Consider the following 20981-nt stretch of genomic DNA (forward strand, 5'->3'; position numbering starts at 1 on the left):
GAGCATGTTGTTACTCGCATACAGTGCTACCCCCAATGTGGGATGTGCCTGCCATGGTCTGGTGCCAAAACACTCTTTATTCTTCTCATTTCTCTTGCCTTTGTTTACCATTTTGCAACAACTGTAAAGTTAATGTGGTGTTTACTGATCTTGCAGGAAAACCACTGTGTGAAATGTGTGGTTTGAACAGCCATAATTCCTGCTGGATTTAATAATCTGCTTTCAAAATCAGCTCTGATGTCCCTGGTGTACTTGCATGTATATGGGTCTGTAAACACACACATAGCTCCAAATTATCTATTGATCTCTTGTGGGACTTCACATGACACTTAAATTTATCTCCCCTTATTTTAGCAAGTACTGGAACCAGCTTTGCTGGCTTTTAATTTCTCTCCTTTCCTCTTTCTTGAGGACTACATTATTAAGTGTTCTTAACTGATAAATGCATATGCTGCTCATGAGTGTTTAGAAACAGCAGTCTATTAGGAATATCTTTACTTGGTAATGCCTTAATTGCCAGGAGGAGTAACTCATTCAAATATATTGGTTACCCAATTCTATTTACCTGCTCTGTGAAAATAGACCAAGTAACTAGTGATAGGACAAGAGGAAATGGCCTCAAGTTGCGCCAGGGGAGGTTTAGATTGGATATCAGGAAAAATTTCTTCACTGAAAGGGTTGTCAGGCATTGGAACAGGCTGCCCAGGGAAGCAGTGGAGTCACCATCCCTGGAGGTGTTTAAAAGTTGTGTAGACATGGCACTTAGGGACACGGTTTAGTGGTGGACTTGGCAGTGTTAGGTTAACGGTTGGACTCGATGATCTTAAAGGTCTTCTCCAACCTAAATGATTCTAAAAGGTGTCCAGCCCTGCCCAAAAACCTTTGGTTCTGGGCTGAGGCAATCCAGGCCCAGGAGGGAAAACAACTTCAAAAAGTAGCTGCAAGATCAGACAGGGAGCACTTCTGAGAGGATGGGAGCAGAAAGAGGTACGAAGGGAAATGGCTTTACTGTCCCTTCTTGTGCAGGAGAAACTTTGTTTTATATTACTCTGCAGGGTTTGAGGGTGAGTGTTTAAGTCTCAGTTGATGTACCAAGTATCAAGAGAAGGGTTTGAAAGAGTTAGAGGGGCTCTGGGTCTTCCCCACCAGCTGACAGACTGCTGCTCTCCCTTTCTGCAAGAGACTGCATGACCATGCCAGGTAAACTGCAACGGTTACTGGAAAAGATCACTGGTTTCAGCCTTCTTAATTTTGCTTGATGTCCCTGATAATTTGTCTGAACAATAGAAAATATTGATAGAAATTGTGTTGGAATGATTGCAGTGTTCTGGTGTACGTGGGGGAATGGAGGGTAATGAAGGAGAGCCGAAGAGTAGCAAGGGGTAGTGGTCTCTGGGAAGATGCTGAGGTGTTCCACCGGGAAATCACCTAAAGGATTGCATCTGATATTTTGACCTGAGCAGTCTCCTTTGGATTGGAGCTCAGTCTTCCTGTCCTGACTCTGCTGCCTGGTTCCTTCTTGACTTTGGGTGGATCTTTTATCAGGTGTGATCATCCATCTGCAGAGAGGGGATTACACCTCTGCTTGCTCTCAGGCAAAGCGATGCTCCTAAACGTAGGCTGTTTAGCTGGGGTCGGCTGGTGAGGCACACAAGGAGCAGTAGTGCTCGTTGCCGACGGGTCTGTACTTGGGTTGAGTTGCAAGGGCTGGTGAGAGCTACGGCTGTTCAGGACCCTGTGGGTGTGAGAAGCTGTGATGGCTTCTTGTCACCTGGATGTCGTAACGTGTCACTCTGCTGGGAAGGAATTCTGGACTCTGCCATCAACAGGTACAGCTGAAATGATCTTGCATGGGCTGGTCCTGTTCACTGGAGCCACTAGGCAGTCACGAGCGCCTTCTGGAGTGGCGAGGCAGAAATCTCATGAGGTACAACCATTTGGAAAGTAAGACCTACAGTGAAATGCACTTGGGAAAGGAGAGTTTCTTCAAACTGAGAAGAGTTCTTGAGGAGTGCAATAATCAGCTTGACTGCTCGGTAGGGTTCAGGAGAGACTTGGCTCTTTAACTCCCTTTAAGCAGAGTAGAAGTTACTCGATTAATTCTCCACAAAACTCTCTGAAATTCCACCTCTTAAAGTTTAAACATCTTGAAAGAGAGGCTGTTTCCAGTTTGTATCCTCTGGAGAAGGCAGGTAGCATCACAGTGTGGCTGTTTGGAAAGCTTAAACGGGTGAGGATTGGAGAAACATCCTTCTGTGGCTCCCACTGAAACTATTAAAATGTTCAGAATATAAAGCCTGGTTTGTTTTTTCTGACTTGCTGTGCTATTCCTCCTCTGCTGCTACATGGGAAAAGAGAAGCCAGGGGATTTGACTGCATGCAAAACAACTGTGTTTTTCTAAAAATACCTTTTCCAGGTTGGGACAAACCCAAAGTTTGCAATGAGAACCTATAGCAGGGCACTGTTGGGAGGCATTTTTGGGACGAGGAGGAGAAAATAAAAGAAGTTAGCTGTAATTTGGTGAAATAAAAAAGGCAGAGGACCGTTAAATACAAGAAAATCGGTATTGACATTAGCTAAGAACCTTCCATTTTGTGTCAGGAAGCCAATAATAAAGTATAAAGAGCAGGAAGCTTCAGCAAACGCCTGCTTCCTTTTGCTCTTTAGAAAAGATAGTGAACTTTATTCAACTTCTTCAAAAAGTGCCGAAGTAGCCTTCTTCCCAGCCTGGCTGAGCAGAAGGTTGTGGTGGCTGTCCAAAAATCAACAATCTCTCCAGGCTTGACCTTTTAAAATCAAAGCTTTATTCTCCCTTATCTTCAGATTCATTTATACGTGAAAGAGCACTTGGAGTTAATCTTTTTGTTTCCCCTTCTTGGGTTTATATCTAGCTATATATGTTGCATAGGTAATTAATAACGATAGGGCTCACAAGAGCCACTTTGCTAAAAGAAAAGAAGATCCACAGATAAAAAATAAAATATTCAGTACAATACTATCAGAACAACTAGATGCTTTTAGATCATTGCCAGTGCAAAACAGGAGAGCTATCGTCTAAGCCATATTGGTGCTCTGTCTTTACAAATGAATGAAGCTTGCTTTGGAAGTTATGTTGCATCAAAGGGTTCGTAATTTTTTTTTAAAGCTAAAATGAAAAGAAACAATGAAAAAATGTAGCTATTGCCTTTCCAGAATCTGTGCACTGCATGTTTTCAGGAGAATATAGGATCGTCATATATGCTAATTAAATTTGCATCAGTCACTTTGTAAATTTGACTTAGCAACAACTGTATAGCAACATGTCCCAGCGATGCATTATTTGACCAGGTGCCATATTCAAGTTCTGCTGCCCTGTGACAACTTATTAGAGTAATGGTGACTCTGGAGCTGAAGGGAGTCTGGTGTCTAAAGGTAAGCAGAGCAAAGGGGTGATAATTCCCCCTCCAAAACCTCCTAGCACTGGAGGTCACTTGGTTCCAGATCTTTATCACCAGCTATATGCTGGTATGACAGACACGGGCCTGTGGGACCGAGGTCAGGGTTCGTCTCTTCACCATGCTCTTATGCAGGGGAGGGAGCTGCTGCTCTTTGTCCTGGTAATCAAGACCTTTGCACCTGTTGGGTTTGTTGGTGTTTTGTTGGTTTTTTTTTTTTTTTTTTCCCCTCTTTGGGTCTTTCATTGATTCAGAGTTATCTACAAGCACCAACTGGCTAACCAACAATTACAAGACCTCATGTAGGGAAATTGAGGCAGGGTGTGGGTTCCCCCCCTCTTTTGCTTCTGTGTCCTTTCAAAGCAATGTTCCTTCAACGCTGTTAATTAAGTTTGTGATGTGTGGGTTTTGTGCCAATCTGGGGTGCATAACTCTTCCAAGAAGAAAGATGACTGTTGAGCAGGCAGTGCACAGACTCAGCAGAGCTCTTCAGGGAAATTGAAGTATATACTTCAGTCAATAAGATTTTAAGTATATGTGAAGCTGCTTCACTGAATAATGGCAATCACTGGTAATGTAACCAAATCAAGGCTCTAAATAAGGTAGTTCTTATTTACCAGGCTTTTTTTTTTTTTTTTTTAAACTAGAGGACTGCTCCGGGTTGACCCGTGGCAGAGTGCCTCAGTCCAATGTCTAGTGGGCAGGTGTTCATTTCACAAAGGTAGTTGCTGATAGTGGCATTAATTGTGCTCTCTGGGATATTGTGCATCACCTTCACCTCCCTTCCAAGTGGTCCTTACCAGTCAGATGGGCATGCTACAGAATAAGGTCTCACAGTTGGTTTTTCAGAAAATGTGCTCGAATTGTGGCGTGGATAAATGCTTGTGTCCTCACTTGCTATACTTGCATCTCTTCAAGGCAACTCGCTGAAGTCTTAGATACTGTTTTCATCTGCTGAAGGGCTGTTATTGCTGCTCTGCTATATAACTAATCCTCAGATACCAGCCTCTCTCTTTGCTAAAATACCAGAGTACTCTATTTCTGTTGCCTGAAACCCCAGGATCTGGGGTACTTGGACCACTGTCAAACCTCGCGTTTTGCAGGCAGTGTGGTCCCATGAACTTCATCCAGCTTCTTCCTGAAGAGCTCTTGGCTGGTCACTGTTCTGCAGAGCACAGTTCAGAGGCAGCAGGTGAGGCTGGGATGCTCCCTCTGCTTGTTCAGGGGTCTTAGCAGCAAATGATATCTGTATGTATGTCTTACACTACAGAAACAAGTAGGGGTAATTTTCATGGGAGACTGTTTTGAGCCATTTCTAGGCTTTTGTGTAATTTCCAAGCTCTGTTGCATTCAGTTCTTGCAGTTCATCTTCTTTCCGAGAACTGTTTGCTTGCACCCTGAGTCCCTAGAGTCTTCCAAGATGTCTAAGCCAGGTGGCCCGAGGTGCTTTCCATCTCCTGCCTTGCATTTCACCTCCATGTCACAGCATCTCCCCTCTCTACTCTCTGGCTTTGACAGAAACTCAGTGCAACAGCTTGGACACAGAGCTCCAGATGAACCAAGATGATTGATGTGCAAGGGCATCTCATAGGGCTTATCTAGCAGATCTGTTTAGATGCACTCTCAGTTGCCTGAGATTTGCTTGTGTGGGTCTTAATCTTTTTATCTGCTGTATAGGAATAGTCATCTTTATCTGATTGTACCAGGGACTAACTGTGGTTCAGGAGAAGATATTCCGGGATAGTGGAGAAACAATGGTGTCCTGCTGATGGGCTCTCCTTGGAGAAGAGATGAGCTCTATTAACAACAGGCTGTGATTTAAAAATCCAGAAGGTGCTCTGGCTGCAGCTGCAACCCTTCCAGCCTACATCTCTTAAGGCTTCTTCATCCCCCTACCATGGGTTGGGGTTAGTGAACTCCAGTCTCCATTGTCTGGCTCTGGAAAGAAGTTGTTAGTGGTTGTGGTCACGGTCCTTGAGCTGACGTGCAGGCAATGTGGTGATGGTGCTACAGTAGGAAGGATGGGATGCTCCAGCCAGCACTGGGCATGAGCTCTGAAACCAAATCAAAATGCTCCCTGACGGGGACCATGGACCTGGGTACTCGTAACCTGCTAAGTGGCAAAAAATCAAATTGCCAGTCAGCCTCCCTGAGTTTGCTCTGCGTCCTCTTGTCTGCTTCAGCAGTTTGGAGGCTTTTTGTTTGTTTGTTTACTTTGATGAAATGCTGTGCTGGGGGTGAAGGTGTTGTGCCCGCCTTGCTCGGCTCAACTACTACTTCACAAACCTGTTAGGATGCAGTTTTGATTTGTACCGGCTGTGTTGTAGGTAAATGCTTTCTGGGAGGGAATAAATGTTTTGAGAGTAACTGGCCAATTTTATCCTTTTTTTTCATTATTCTTTTTAAAATATTAAGGCTTAGCTGAAAGCGCTAAAGTGAAACCTTTTCACCTTGAAAGATTTGCAGGAATATTAAACTTTTAAAAAGACACTTGTATAGACAAAAATAATTTTATTATTTATTTGCAGCAAGTTAAATGAAATAGATCAGTAAGGGATGTTACTTACAAGTAGATACAGATAGAATCCAGCAGGTTGTCAAATAGTGTTTAGCTGGAAGACAGCAAACTTTAAGATCGTATATCTTTTGTATGCAATTTTCTATATTATTACCATTTTTATGGCCTATTGCAGTAAATCATATTCTCACGTAACAGTATGAATTCAAATAACAATTAAAGGTTCTGTAAAGTAAGAAAACAACTCTCTTATTCCAGTTCTGTGTGGCTCCTCCTTTCTCTTATCAAAAATACTTGTGAACTTTTGCCTGTAAAATGAATTGAGTTTCCAAGTCCCTTCAATTTCACTGGGAATTACAATCTGTAATTACATTTTTCATCTTGAAAGGGTTTTTTTGGGGGGAGAATGATTTCCTTTACAGTGTGAGAGGAAAGTAACAAAACCAACTACTGTACTCTTTAAAACTATTTCTCTTCTGATCTCCAGAAGCTCAATTACTTACACTGAACTTTCAGGTTCATTAATAGTAAACATAGATTTGTTAATTCACATTTGGAGATGGATTTTTCTTTGCTTAGAACTTGATACATACTTCTTAAGGCTATCTTTTTAACTATTTTTTTGTTACTGCTTCTTATTAAGTAATTTAAGGGAGAACTAAAATTTTAAAAGTATTTTACATTATTAAGCTTTGATATTTAAGGTCCTTAACGTAGAAAGATCCCCAACAGATTAAGAAATCCAGTGGTGTAGCTGGTTGGGCAACGTTTTATAGTTCAAACTGAAGATCTAAATTAGAGGTTGAAAATGGCAAAGAACTGCAGTGCTGTATTGCCTGGTTCAGTATTCTGTAGTGTTAGTATGAATTCTTGCTAGTGGGACTATTTTTGGTGCAAGTAGAAGTGGATGTGCATTACTGTGAATGTTTTGTTGTGTGGTGTGGGGTTGTTGTTTTCTAAATACACTTATATTTGTGAAGGAACTGATGTTTTTTGGAGCAGTAAGTAGTGGAGTTTTCTCAGGGGAATGCCATTAGTGGAGAGATTTGTTGGTGTCCAAGCCCTACCTTTTTTCTGCAGCCTCACTGCTCTGATTTTTTTAAGATGAGATTTACAAGCTTGGGTGTACAGTCCCTCTAATTTATTGATCGTAAATGTACATGTGGACTTCAACTTCTGAAAGCAAACAGCTTTTGCTATTCTTGGTAAGCTTTCATGGACATCTTGAACATAGTCCATGAATGAAGGACACGGAGTTTTGCAGAGTTTTGCTGGAATTCAAAGTAATATTGCCACATGTCTTTTGAAGGTTATGTCACCTTGTACTTTTTTCTTTTATCCTGGTTCCATGTATCGCCAGTCTTTTTCAACTAATGGACCAAACCTATTGAATATGTGCTAAAATACAAAAGGAAGGAAGGAAAGAGCTAAAAGCAGAGAGAAGGATGCAGCCTGCAACTGCCATGCCCAGTTCTCAAGCTGTCACTGAGCATTTCCTACTGAGGATACACAAGTCAGGCTGTTTCTGACCTTCAAAAATTGATTTCTAAACCTCCAAATCCTCAGTTTCTCCAAAAGTACAATAGTACTGTGAAATATTGTTCATTTTTGTAACTCCTTATTAGGAAGTAGAAAGCAAAGTATGGACACTGGTTGCTCTGGTCATTAGCCCATCAGCCCTCCAAGACTCTGACAGTCTAGTCCCTCACTGTGTTTTAGTCTTTCAAAATGGGCTAAATCGGATGTATAAATTACTGCATGAAAACCTTGGGTTTTATGTTGCTTAGGCCATTTATTGGAACAATGCCATGTATTTCTAAGGCCCTTCTCAATGGCCTTTGTAAACTTGTTATGCTCAATCTCAAGGAAACGCATTGTACAAACATAAACCAAAAATTTTGTTGTTTCATATAATTGAAATCTTAACAGCTTAATGCAAGAGTTGGTAGTAGTCCAGATATATTATTTATTACATGAAGAGAAATATCTGCAGAAAAATTTTCTGTAATAATGCAGTTAAAATTGTTAAGCGCATTTAGTTTCTACCCCTTTTTCTGGTGTCTCGCTCTCAGCTCCTCTGGGTGCTTTGGTCAGGGTTTTGCCTTGGGGCCAGTCCTGGGGTGTCACGGTGAGCATCAGCATCGGGGGTCCTTCGCCGGGAGGAACGCGATGTCCATGCCGGTGGCTGCTTCTTCCTCACACCTGGTCGTTTTTATATGTCTGCTAACACGCCTTTGTACCTCTTTCTTTTTTCATGGGTCTTCAGCTCTGTGTCATGTCCTGATTTCCTATATATGGTGGCTCTTAGGAAAGTTAATGAGAGCAAAGGAATAATTTCTTTTACCCCGAAAGCCAGCTTCATCTAGCTCTAGCTGTGCCTTTCTTTAACGGACTGTGGGTGGATGGTTTGCAGCTGTGGGGTCTCATGTGCCAGGCTGTGCCCATCTCTTACCTCCCACACCTGTACCACCCCCCACTGCATCCCAGTACCCCCTGTCTCGCTGCCGCTCTGCTTCTATGCCCTGTCTGCGTTTCTCTACACTGCATCTTTGGTTTAGTTATATTTTGTTGTACATAGAATAACTGCTGTCCATGTAAACCTATGGCTGTACCATACAGAGTAAAGCAGACAACCCATGGACACCAGATCCATTAGTTTAGCTGTAACAACAGGGTTTAAGTAAAACAAATCTTCAGGCAGGTCAAGACAAGGTCAGGCAGAGCAGCCTAACAGTGCATCCTCAGGCCTTTGTGAACTTGGTACTAAGGTTGTAGCTCTGTCAGAGGGCCATGTGGTTACAAACCGTGTGCCTCGTGCCCCCAGGCGATGTGGTGTGCTGTGACTGTCCTGTAGCTCTTCCAAGTCCTTGGGACTGTTTCAAAGCAGCTATGATCTGTTTGCAGAGAAATGATTTCTCGAACTTTTTCCTTCCCAGGACTTTACTAAACCAAAACAATACATTTATAGGATAAATATTCAATAACCAGGTCAATATACAGTATAAATAAATTATATCAAGAAATTCCCACTTGTACTACTGATGTTCTTTAAGCATTGGAAATCAGGCGCAATGGAATAGATTTGTCAGCCAGTCAGGCCAGTAAGGACATGGATGCACTAAGACAGGCCAAGGATGCAGTGTAGTCTCTGCACATCTGTCACTAATACATCTTCACGTTTCCTTGGAGGTTAAAAGTCTCAGACTGAGATGGGGGTGGATTCCAGCAGCACAGCCTGTATGCTAGGTATTGGCAGAAGTCTCCCCTCTTGTTTTCACTTTGCAGAAGTCTCTGACCACGCTGTCTCTCTTTCACCATTTGATTATTTATCCTTATCTTTTGATGTTTTGGGCAATTGTGAGTGAACTCGTCCTATCCTGTGCTGGTCTGCACCCCAGAACCTCTGTCCCTTGCCCAGCATGGATGCTGGGAGACTGTGCTTAGCCGTGGGAAAGCTAGGGACTCCCAGATGTAACCAGAAAATGAAACCAGGTTTCACTTTCTTTAGAAAACAAGTTGTTGAATAAATAACTGTGCATGAACTGGAACTCTTTGGAGACAGCTGGCCACAGCAGCAGGAGGGAATGCAATATGATGAAAAGATGAGGCTGCTTTACAGTGGAAGGAGATGCTTGGAGGTGGTGGGGAGGGAATCTTCTATTTAATGCAAATAATAAATGATAGCTTTGGCATGTAAATCACAGCAGCTGAAGGGATACTAGTGTGTCATGTAAAATCAAATTTTGCTCATTGTCTTGAGCACACTTTCCTGTGGATGATCCTAATTACCTGTGCAGGGCCTTCTGTAGTTCAGCAAGAACAAATGAGAGATTGCATTTGCCAGCCTGCACTAATGGTCCTGCAGTATACTGTGCATTTTGTGCTCAGGTTATTTAGGTCAATGTCCATGGCTAGACTTCAGATCAAAGACAAAGCCAAGACTAGTGTGAGGCAGAGGAATGGGTAATAACAGCAGTGAGGGAGAGACCCAAAGATGGTCACTGGTGTATGAATATGCTTGGAATCTGAAAGGTTCTCAGAAGGATGTTTTTGCTGTATATTAAGTCACGATTGTAAGCCAAAGTTTAGTGCCTATCTTGCCTTTTATACAGCTGTTCCCGTGCTGTCACCTTGCTGGTCTCTGGCTTAAGCTTGTCTAATGCTTGGTGTAAGACTCCCTCTGTGGCTGATGGGGAGGTCCTGTTAATGCAAGATAACGGGGTGATCCCTCTAGCCTTTCCAAAACGCCTCCTTTGTGGCAGAGTCCCCCTTTGGAAGGGCTGATGGTGGGCCCTTAGGATGTGGGCACCACTCTTGGGAGCATCTAACCCATGGGTTACGAAGGGAGCGCAAATAACAAAAACTTGAGTTAGATGCACAACACTTTTACAGCTGAGGTTAGGTGAGAAAAGCCTTGTTCACTTGTGTCCTGGTTTTGGCTGGGATTGAGTTAACTTTCTTCCTAGTAGCTGGTGTAGTGCTGTGTTCTGGATTTAGCATGAGGAGAATGTTGATAACACACTGATGTTTTCAGTTGTTGCTAAGTAGTGTTTATACCAAGTCAAGGATTTTTCAGCTTCTGATGCCCAGGCAGCAAGAAGGCTGGAGGGGCACAAGGAGTTGGGAGGGGACACAGCCAGGACAGCTGACCCCAACTGGGGTATTCCATACTGTGTGATGTCATGTCTAGTATATAAACTGGGAGGAGTGGGGGTGGGGGGTATCGCCACTCGGGGACTAACTGGGCATCGTTTGGGTGGTGAGCAATTGCATTGTGCGTCACTTGTTTTGTATATTCTAATCCTTTTATTATTACTATTGTCATATTATTGTTATCATTATTATTTTTTTCCTTTCTGTTCTATTAAACTGTTCTTATCTCAACCCATGAGTTTTATCTTCCCCCCCCACCCCGACCCCCAGTTCTCTCCCCCATCCCCCTGGGTGGGGGGGAAGTGAGTGAGCAGTTGCATGGTGCTTAGTTACCAGCTGGGGTTAAACCATGACAACTTGCTTCCCCAAAATTCTTGCAGTGGTGCTCTGCCTGTGCAACCCCTATCTGGAGGGGGTCATGTCTAGCTCAAAGATATACTACATGAGTACTCTTCTTTACAGAAAAGGTCCTCAAGTGGGCAGAAGAAATACAGGAATCTTACAACTTCATGTGCAATTGATTGTTATTGTGTTCACCTGGGCTGAATGCAGTAGTACCAGAAACCTGGTGATATTCTGCAAAAGGATTAGAAAACCACGTTAGTGAAGAGATTGGGAGCAGGATCCTTCCTGGCTTGGGTTTTATGGCATCAAGACTTATAATAAACAGCTTGATTTTATGCATTATTTTTATTTTTCTCCCCAAAGTTGATTATGGCCAAGGGAAGGATTTCAGAATAGTAGCTAATGATGCCTCTTGGGCCAAGCCGATGCATAGTGTAACTTCACTGCTTTTGATGGGATTACAGCAAACAATGCAGTTGCCTTCTCTGCTGTGGGAATGCAGCATGGTATGAATACGGGAGCAGGCTGAGCAAAGGGAGCTTAGAAGATGTGTTAATGAACAGGAACTATAGCTTAGCCAAAACTAAGCTTATAGATGCTGCAACTGAGTGCTGACATGTCTCACATCCACGCTAGACATGCAGATTGATCTGAAGCATAAACCAACTGTTCACACTAAACAGTGTTGTTTATCACCCACTGATTTCACCCCAGCTAGCAGTCAACCTTTTTGCATGCTGATGTTGGGGAAGAGAGGGAAGCTGTGTTTTGCAAAGTTGTTTTGTTTTTTTGTTTTCTTTTTCTTTCAACTAATTGCATATGGTGCTGTTACAGTTGGTTTATGGAAAATGCTTTAGAAGAAAATTGCTGTAATGATAGAAAACCATTAGGAAATGGCTCTTGTAATAGCTTTCCATGGGAATTTACAGGTATACTTAAAGGCTGCTGGGTTCTGGGTAGTTAAAAAGCTTTCTGGATGGGGAGCTTTGCAGTCATTAATTTAGTGGCTAGACTCAAGGTTGAGCCTGCAGTGATCGCATTTGTAATCCAAAAGTTTTAGTAGTGTTGGATACCTGTCTAAGAAGTATCCTTCAGTAGATGGTCAAGAAGGCAAGAGAGATGGGGTCTGTAGAAAACCAGTACTTTGGTGACAAAGCAGGAAAGAAAGGAAAAGATTGTGAGTGTGTTTGTTCTTGTCATAAACACAGTAAAAGTCAACTTGGGGCTGGGAATAGTTGATTCTGGGGCCATGGTTCAAAGGTGCAATAAACCTGGCTTTGGTGTTTCTGCTGCTTGATGTAGGCTGTGTGGGGGTAAGCAGTGGCCCTGTATAAATTCACTGCCACTTTGAATATATATGTATATTTCGAACCCCTTTGACTTTGTGCCAACAAGCCTTGTGTAGCATTGGGCATTGCATCTCCTCCATGCAGCCATTTCTAGAGCCAGCATGAAAGCATAAACCTTGCAAAAAACCCTGATTTTTTGCACTCTAGCTAATTCTGCAGAATAGTGGTGATGTGTTCACACCTCAGATGAGTTTGTGTCAATAGATGATCTAGGAAAAAAAACCAATAGTAGTCTTAATGGTCACGGGACTTCAGCCTGAGAATAACATAGTTCTGTTGACATATGGACAAGATAAGGGAGGAAAATAGTAAAAGAGGGTGTGCTATTACTATTTTTTCCTCACACCCCACTTTTTGCAAGCTACTTCTATTCCTACAAAGGCTAATATAGAATGATCACAGAATGGTTTGGGGTTGGAAGGAACTTTCAAGATCATCCAGTTCCAACCCCCCTGCCATGGTAGGGACACCTTCCACTAGACCAGGTTGCCCAAAGCCCCATCCACCCTGGCCTTGAACACTGCCAGGGATGGGGCATCCACAGCTTCTCTGGGCAACCTGTTCCAGTGCCTCACCACCCTCACAGCCAAAAATTTCTTCCTCATATCTATTCAAAGTCTATCTTCCTTCGGTTTAAAACCATTACCTCTCATCCTATCATTACACTCCCTGATAAAGAGTCCCTCCCCATCTTTCTTGTAGGCCCCCTTTAGGTACTGGAAGGCTGCCATAAGGTCTCCCTGGAACCTTCTCTTCTCCAGGCTGAACAACCCCAACTCTCTCAGCCTGTCCTCACAGGAGAGGTGCTCCAGCCCTCTGATCACCTTCGTGGCCCTCCTCTGGACTTGCTCCAACAGGTCCATGTCCTTTTTATGTTGGGGACCCCAGAGCTGGACGCAGTACTGCAGGTGGGGTCTCACCAGAGCGGAGTAGAAGGGGAGAATCCCCTCCCTCGACCTGCTGGTCATGCTGCTTTGGATGCAGCCCAGGATAGGGTTGGTTTTCTGGGCTGTGAGTGCATGTTGCTAGCTCGTGTCCAGTTTTTCATCCACCAGTGCTCCCAAGTCCTCCTCAGGGCTGCTCTCAATCCACTCATTGCCCAGCCTGTATCTGTGTTTGGGATTGCCCCAACCCACGTGCAGGACCTTGCACTTGGCCTTGTTGAACCTCATGAGGTTCACATGGCCCCACCTCTCCAGCCTGTCCAGGTCCCTCTGGATGGCATCCCTTCCCACTAGAGTATCAACTACACCACTCAGCTTGGTGTCCTCAGCAAACTTGCTGAGGGTGCATTTAATCCCACTACTCATGTCCCTGACAAAGATGTGAAATAATACTGGTCCCAATATGGACCCCTGGGGGACACCACCTGTCAATGGTCTCCACCTGGACATGGAGCCATTGGCTGCAACACTGTATTCCCTCTGTTCTGCAACTGCTATGCATCCCCTTCCAATTCTGTTGTATCAGCTTCAAGTTATACCTGGAGGAATTGATCCCAACCTCTGTGCTGCTTGGATGCTAAATGTGGCTGAGTATTTGTATATCTGAAAGCTTGTCTACCTTCTCCAGCTATGCTAGTTGATCAAATTTAAGTTTTTATCTCTTGTAAGCACATGCAAAATTAATCAGTTGCCTTGCTGAAAAACAAATCAGTAGCCTGACAAAGGGACTGTGTCTGAAACTCGTGTTTTGCAACTGATCTTGTTGGTCTAAAAAATAAATTATTCTTATTTATAAATTTGGGCTTTTCTGTGTCTATAGGATTACACAGTTACAACAATACAAATGCATTTTACCGTTACTGTAGAGAGGTCCTTCACTCTGCTTGTTAATTTTTCTGCTTGCCATGGTCAGGATGGGTATGGACCTTACTATGTTCCCTGCCATCCTCTTGTCCTCTTGCAATAAAGCCAAGGAAGCCAAAACTTTCACAGCAGTTTTATTGCTGAATTGAGGGCCTATAATGTACACCTATTTTAAAGAAACTTCTGGGGTTTTTTTTTGGGGGGGGGGGAGGGCGGGCATTTTTTTTTATTTCTGTTGTAACTTTCATCCAGGTACCACAGCAACTATTACTAGTCAACTGAGCATGTTATAAGTTGTATATACCAAGGTGGAAGTTGTCTAGCATAATGCACGTTAAGGTTAATATCCTTGCTGTAGCTACTACAGCAAAGGAGACGATAGTAATTAGAACAGTCTTAGAAAAGCAATTTAGACTTGTAAAGTGTTCTTTAATCAGCCGTAATGAGGTTAGGGAGGAAAAAAACCCAACCCTCACTGTGTGTTCTGGCTAGTTCAGGGGGGAAAAAACAGCTTCTTAACATGTTTGTCATTGCTGTAATGCAATGCTTATGTTAGTGCAAAGGCAGAGAATGAGACACTCTTGGAGAGAAGGTCTCGAGAGAAAGCAGTTAGCTATGATGGACTTTGCAAGTGACAGCGAGACCTTTGGAAGGAACCCTGGAAAGTGTGGAAGAAGGCCAGATCAAGATGGAATGGCAACATTAATTATGTTTAGATTAGAGCCATCTATATTAGCGGATGGTATGCACTGCATGCATGCATAAGCTAGATTTCAGTAAGTTAACGTTCTTAGCAGGGAGCTTGAGCTCAGCTAAGTCTGTGTTTTGGTGCGGATGCGCAGACATCTCTGGGCAGCAAACAACCACCTTGGAGCTTCTGGAAGATGGTAAGAAGAGGAGCTGCGGCTCAGCACAGCCCCAGTCATATGGAAAACTGTAACATCCCAGAACTGTGAAGTTGGGGATGATCAGCTCTGCTGGGTTGCTTGGAGCTGTGGTACAGTAACCTGTACTGTAACAGGAACGAAGAACATCCCGTGTTTGGGGTGTCATTAAAATACAAGTTGGTGCTTGAACAGTGTCTGACTCTGAGTTAATTTCAAACGCTTGTGAAAACTAAGCCATGAGGAATGCAGAATAGGGAGGAAAAATGTTGCATTGTTTTGGGGAACTGATTTTTTTTTTAAAGTGAGTTTAGTTTAAGTAAAAACTTCCAAAATACATGGCCACACTTTCAAAACAAGTTAGTGGTTTGGATGCTCCTGATTATCTAGTTCTAACTTCTCCTTGGACAATGTAGGATGTCAGTTTTGTGTGTATTTTTTAACCTCCTTATGGGTAATTAAAGTGTTTGTACAAGCTTCAGTTATTTTGAATTCTTTGGGTACTGGAACACTCTTAAAAGTTTCAGCATGTTTTTCCCTGGGTTTGCTGGTCTGTTCCTTTGAATCACATTCAAAATTCTCCTGCATTCATGGGACTTGGTTTGACCTGAAAACTTTGTTCTTATGAGGTGGTACTTTTTTTTTTTTTCCTCTCCCACCCATGTTTTGGGGTTGGATTTTTGTTTAGGGTTTTTTTCAGTTTTATGTCTTTACACAAAAGAAGTTTGCTATTTGGGATATGCATGTTTTTAGCTCAGTTTTACTACTGTCCTTGATAGGATATTGAAATACAACACACAGTATTAAAATACTTGAAATCACTATCATTGTTTCATTTCTCTAAGCTTACATAAGCACTAAAGTAAAGCTCCTTCTGTGCTGAACTCATCATCTTCATCTTCATAAAATAACACATGAGGAAAAAGTACTTAGGGTTGGGTGAAATTCTGAGCTCAAATCTTCAGTTTATACTGAAGAGGATAAGGAACCACAAGACAGACGGTCTTATGCTTTTCTTGCCAAGTTCACCCAGCCATCAGGAGACACAGGGTTAGGTATCTTTTGCCAAAAACCCAGAGATTCTTTTTTAATATAGGCTTATAAAAAACTAAGAGTTTGGAACACTATCGTGTGGTGATTAGGTATCTATTAATGAGGAAGAAAATGAAAAACAAGAGTGCTCCTGAGATCCTCTAAAACGCTTCGTGATGAAATATAAGCCAAATCCAGCCCAGTCATGGTAATAAAAACAATAAAAGATACGTGGAAATGAGGACAGTAAAAAGTTTGAATGGATTTAATTTTGCAAATCATTGTACTGTTAAGAAAAAAAATGTAAATGGGAAGTGAATGGCTGTATAGTAAGAGAACATAAGGGAAAATCAGAAAGGGAACTCAGAAGTTGGATGATAAACTCACTCCATATTAATGATAGCAACAAATGCCTAACTGTCCTTCAATGCCTATGATGTCCCATTACAGCAATCAAGCATGAATAATATTTAGCATCCAGTAACTGTTGTCAATTTTTCATGTTCCTGGGTATTTCTGACAATCATTTTGCCAGAGGCAGGAAATTGTTCATTGGCAAATGTTAATCAGAAACATGTAGTCAAAGCTGAACTATCATGTTGGGGTTTGGAGGGTAGGACGTGGTGCCTGTGCTGCTAATGAGCTCTTTGTGATTACTGAGGACATGGGCTGAAGGCTCTTTTGGTCCTTGGACCCTGGTGACATTTGATGTGAGTTGCCTCAACCAGGTTTTTGAAGGACACAGCTCCTGTCGTGTGCCACACTTCCAGCGAAACATCCCTCTTGGAATGGCATTGCTGCTGTTACCAGTGGGCTCGGGGGTTGTTGTAGGAGCATGGGCAGATACCCTTGTCCCTGTGGCAGAAGATAGTATCCCAGGAGCTTGGAGGTGGAGCTGTGACTGTGGAGGTGGCCTCAGGAGGTGGGCTTGGCTAATGCAGAAGTTACCTTTTCCTCAAATGGCTTGAGAGGAGTCATATGTTTTTGGGCATATGGATCAAAATGTTTGGACCCCCAGCAAGATTTTAGGACCTTAAACTTGCTTTTACATTTTAATGGGAATGACCACTGTTATTCTGTAGTTTGTGAAGCAAGACGAGATGACATGATACAACTCTAACCCTGTTTCTTCTGTTTTTCCTGAAGTGCCGGCTGCTGTGACACCTGGTGCTTACCTCCTGCCACTGATGACTTGCTGAAGTTCATCAGGGTTCATCCTTGACCATGTCGGTTTTACCTCAATGGCAAAACCCAGTCACATTCAGTATCTTATTCCTGGTGTCCTCCTTACTTGGTCTACACTCTGTGGTCCTGCTGTCTGGACTCATTGGGGGAAAGTAGTTAGTCAATGTCTTCCAGATGTAGAAACCATCACTCTAATAGTGTTTTACAAGAGTTATATTTCCTTGTAAATGAAACGCGATTGGTTTCGTTTGAACTGGCTGCCTGGAAGGTGCAGAGTGCTGCTTCTCCCCCAGTTGCTGTGCCTTGCCCCAGTGGGAACTGGGCAGCGCGTGCTGCTGTACGCAGCCCTGGAGACCACCCGCACCGGCTCATCCTGCCCGTGACGCTGCTCGTACAGTCAACGCGGTCAGCCGCCCCGGTCATGCCGTAGCTGCTCCTTGCTGGACCAACATGAAGAGCGGAGGTCCCCAGAGAACTCCCCCAGACTGTGGGAAGCAGGGCCGGTCTTGGCTGGGTTGGGATTCAGAAACGCTTGTTCTCCAGCTGGAATTTTGTGGTCTTCTTATCGTCCTCTTCCCCGGCTGCAGAGCCCTAACCTTGCCAAGCTCTGCCCAGCAAGGGGCTGTTGGGTGCTTCTCGCTGTCTGGGCAGTCCACGTCTGGATCTCTGTCCCACAACCTCCCTGACCCATGGAGGAGAACCGCGAGGCAGTGCCCGGATCCTGAGCGCGCCGTGGCTTTCTTCTGTGGATGTATAATTCATTTATTCTCTTCCTGCAGAGGGGTTGGGGTGTTGCAGCAGCGGGAGCTGGAGCAGGGGTCTCCGGTCCAAGCCCCGTGCCGGCGCAGGGCAAAGCGCGGAGCCTCGCTGCCTGCTCACAGCCCAGCTTCTCTGTGGGTCCAGCCTTTAACTGGGCTGCCTGCCTCAGTTTCCAGTTACGAGTATAGGAGATGTTTACCTAGTTTGTGTCTTGTTTCTGAATTTTCCCCCTTATGTATAAATTGTATATTAACGGAGAAAGTTACTTTAAATATGGGTTAATGAGGTGTGGCCCAGAATGTTCCAAAATGCAGCCTCCAAACCATTGCTAATTGGGTACTGGAGCCACTAATCTAATTTTAGCCAGTGACTGAATTTATTCCTGGTGGAATAAAAAGTACTTTAAATCTCATTTAAAAGCCACTGAGATACTCTTGACAAATTAAAATATGAAATTAAAAATATATTTAGTTTGTTTCTGCATCATTAAAATAATCCTCAGTGCAGATGAATCAAACCCTATGCCTCTGCATTTTTGTTTTGAAGGCTGTGTTTACTGCTGAAAATATGAGCTAAGCCCTGTTGCCCTCTCCACATCTTGTAAAATCAACTGCTGTGCATTCACAGATGCTGCAGCTGCCTGGATGTGGTACGTGGGAAGGCAAGACCAGAAAGAGTGGAGGCATCAGACAGACATAGGGTGGATAATATAGTTTGGTGAGAGAAGAGGATTTAAATGAAGAGACGTAAAACAGTGCAGAAACAAGCAATGCAAAATGGCAATTTTAATGCTAACTAAGCTTGTAACAGAAGCAAGCTGTAAGTAAAAGGAAAATAAATATTTCTATCAACTATATGCTTGATTGGTTCTCTTAGTAATAATTTACTTCCTGGCTAAAGTAACCTCCTTTGCATACATTAATATCCAGCATGGCATGGACAAAATAAATGATATGATTTTTATCTGGAAAGCAGAGCTGTTTCAAAATGTTCTGTAAGTACCGGAGCATCTGCAGCTAGAGGGCACAGTCATCTCGCTGTGCAGAAATGAGACGCAGACCCCTGTTATGGCGTGAGCCCACCCGAGCATCTCGGGGGGCTGTGGACCAGCCCAGCAGTTTGCCAATAACTAAAGGTATAATTTGGGTTCTGTGAAAGCTGGTAGAGGTCTGAAGAGCTGTAAGCCTTCCCTGGGCTAGCTGTGGGTGCTGTGTCCTTCTGGTCTTAACTATTATCGAGCTCTTGGCTTAAAATTATGTTTTGATAACTATGGCAATTTTAAAAATGGCTCGTTTAAAAGTTATGATAAGCGGAGCATTCATCTGGCGTGATTGCAGGATTTGTTTCTGCAAGAAAACGGGGGAAATTGGTGATAAATTGCTTTTGTTGGGGAAGGAAAGCCGAGACTGGCCACTTGAACGCTGGTCCTTCGCTTGGCGAGCCCGGCCACGGCTGCGAGCGTGTCCGAGCCCGATGCGGAGCTTTGCTGTTCCACCCTCCCTGGAGACCAAGATCCCACCAGACCCGGGTGATAGGAGCTAGGTAGATATTATTATGTTGTATCGGTATTATAATGTCTACAGGGGGAAATTGCATCTTTTTGTTAGAAGTGCTCGGGGGACGTGCGAAGCCCGAGGACCCCCTTTTGCATGAGGTTGGGGGGGGCTGCAGGTGGAGCTGTGCCCAATGTTGGGCAGAAAATAACCTCTCCCAACCTGCTGTATCTAGAAACCACTGAGAGCACACGTTTCTGCTCAACAAATTCTTATGGGAATTGAAGCAGAGACTAGAGAGAGGGTTTTTATTTTTTTCTTTCTTTCTTTTTTTTTTTTTTTTTAAAAAAATGGATTTTAAAAAGGACCCAACCTATGAATTCCTACAAAAACGCGAGCTCTGAAAGCCTACGTAACAACTGCGTGAGCTTTTAACTTCCTGACATTTCGGCACTAGCAATGATAAGCCACGGCGCACTCAGAGCGGATCTGTTTAATGCACCCTTATCATGAAAGGAAGAGCTGGCTGGGGACGGGGAGGGATCCGAAAGGTCAGATAGCATCAGGAGAGAGGAGGAGGCTGGAGTGGGGGGATGGAAGCCATTCTAGTAAAATATCATAAAAAAGAAAAATTAAGAAAAAATGCAGAGGCATCTGGGGTCAAAACATACTGCTGGATGGATCCTGTCTGCTTTTCTCTTTCATTACCCACAGAATAAAGACATGGGTGGCAGATGGGTCTCAGCTACACAGCAATGGTAGTCTTTCATAGGAAGAAATTTATAAATACTTCTGCCAAGAACTGTATCTAAAATATTTTGCTTTCCCCCAGTATTGGAGGGAACAGCAAATTGGCTTTCCCATTAAATAAAAGTGTTAATTAGGAACAAAATATTGTTTCATGTCTACTTAAAGATATTATATATAATCAGACAAGCTGACTACAAGGAATGTTTCCTGTGAGTCAGGTTTCTTGGGGAGGGGGATTATTTATTTAAAACTGACTTGGGGTGGGGGGGGAATTGTATTAGCAACTTCTTTTGTTCAAGGTCTCTACTAAAATTCAGATTCATGTAATTTGTAGTAGAAAGATGTCCTGTGAAAATCTCACAATGTGTATAAAAAATATCTTTGGAAGCTAGCACACCTGTGAAGTAGAGAATGTTTTAATACGTGTTTGGAGGAAAAAAAAAAAAAAAAAAAAAAATCCCATGCTAATTTATTTAGATATTCTCTTCCCAGTGATATTAAGGGTTAGCTGAAATGGCATGCAGAGGAAACTGAAAAAGTTAGTTTTGCATGTTTCACTATCTGGATTTTCTTGTAGATGTGCAATGTAAATAAAAGGGAAAACTCGTAGCAATGAAAGTATGAAATATCAAAAGATTTCTCAGCAATGTTTTGCAAGCACTTACTATTTTTTAGGCCTGTAATGATTTTTGAAAAGCTGCTGAGAGGTCTGTACATCAGAGCACAGCTAAGACTGAATATGTCTACTCTGGCTCCATACAAATACAAGT

This window comes from Haliaeetus albicilla, chromosome 5 (assembly GCF_947461875.1).
Source record: "Haliaeetus albicilla chromosome 5, bHalAlb1.1, whole genome shotgun sequence".
NCBI lineage: Eukaryota > Metazoa > Chordata > Aves > Accipitriformes > Accipitridae > Haliaeetus > Haliaeetus albicilla.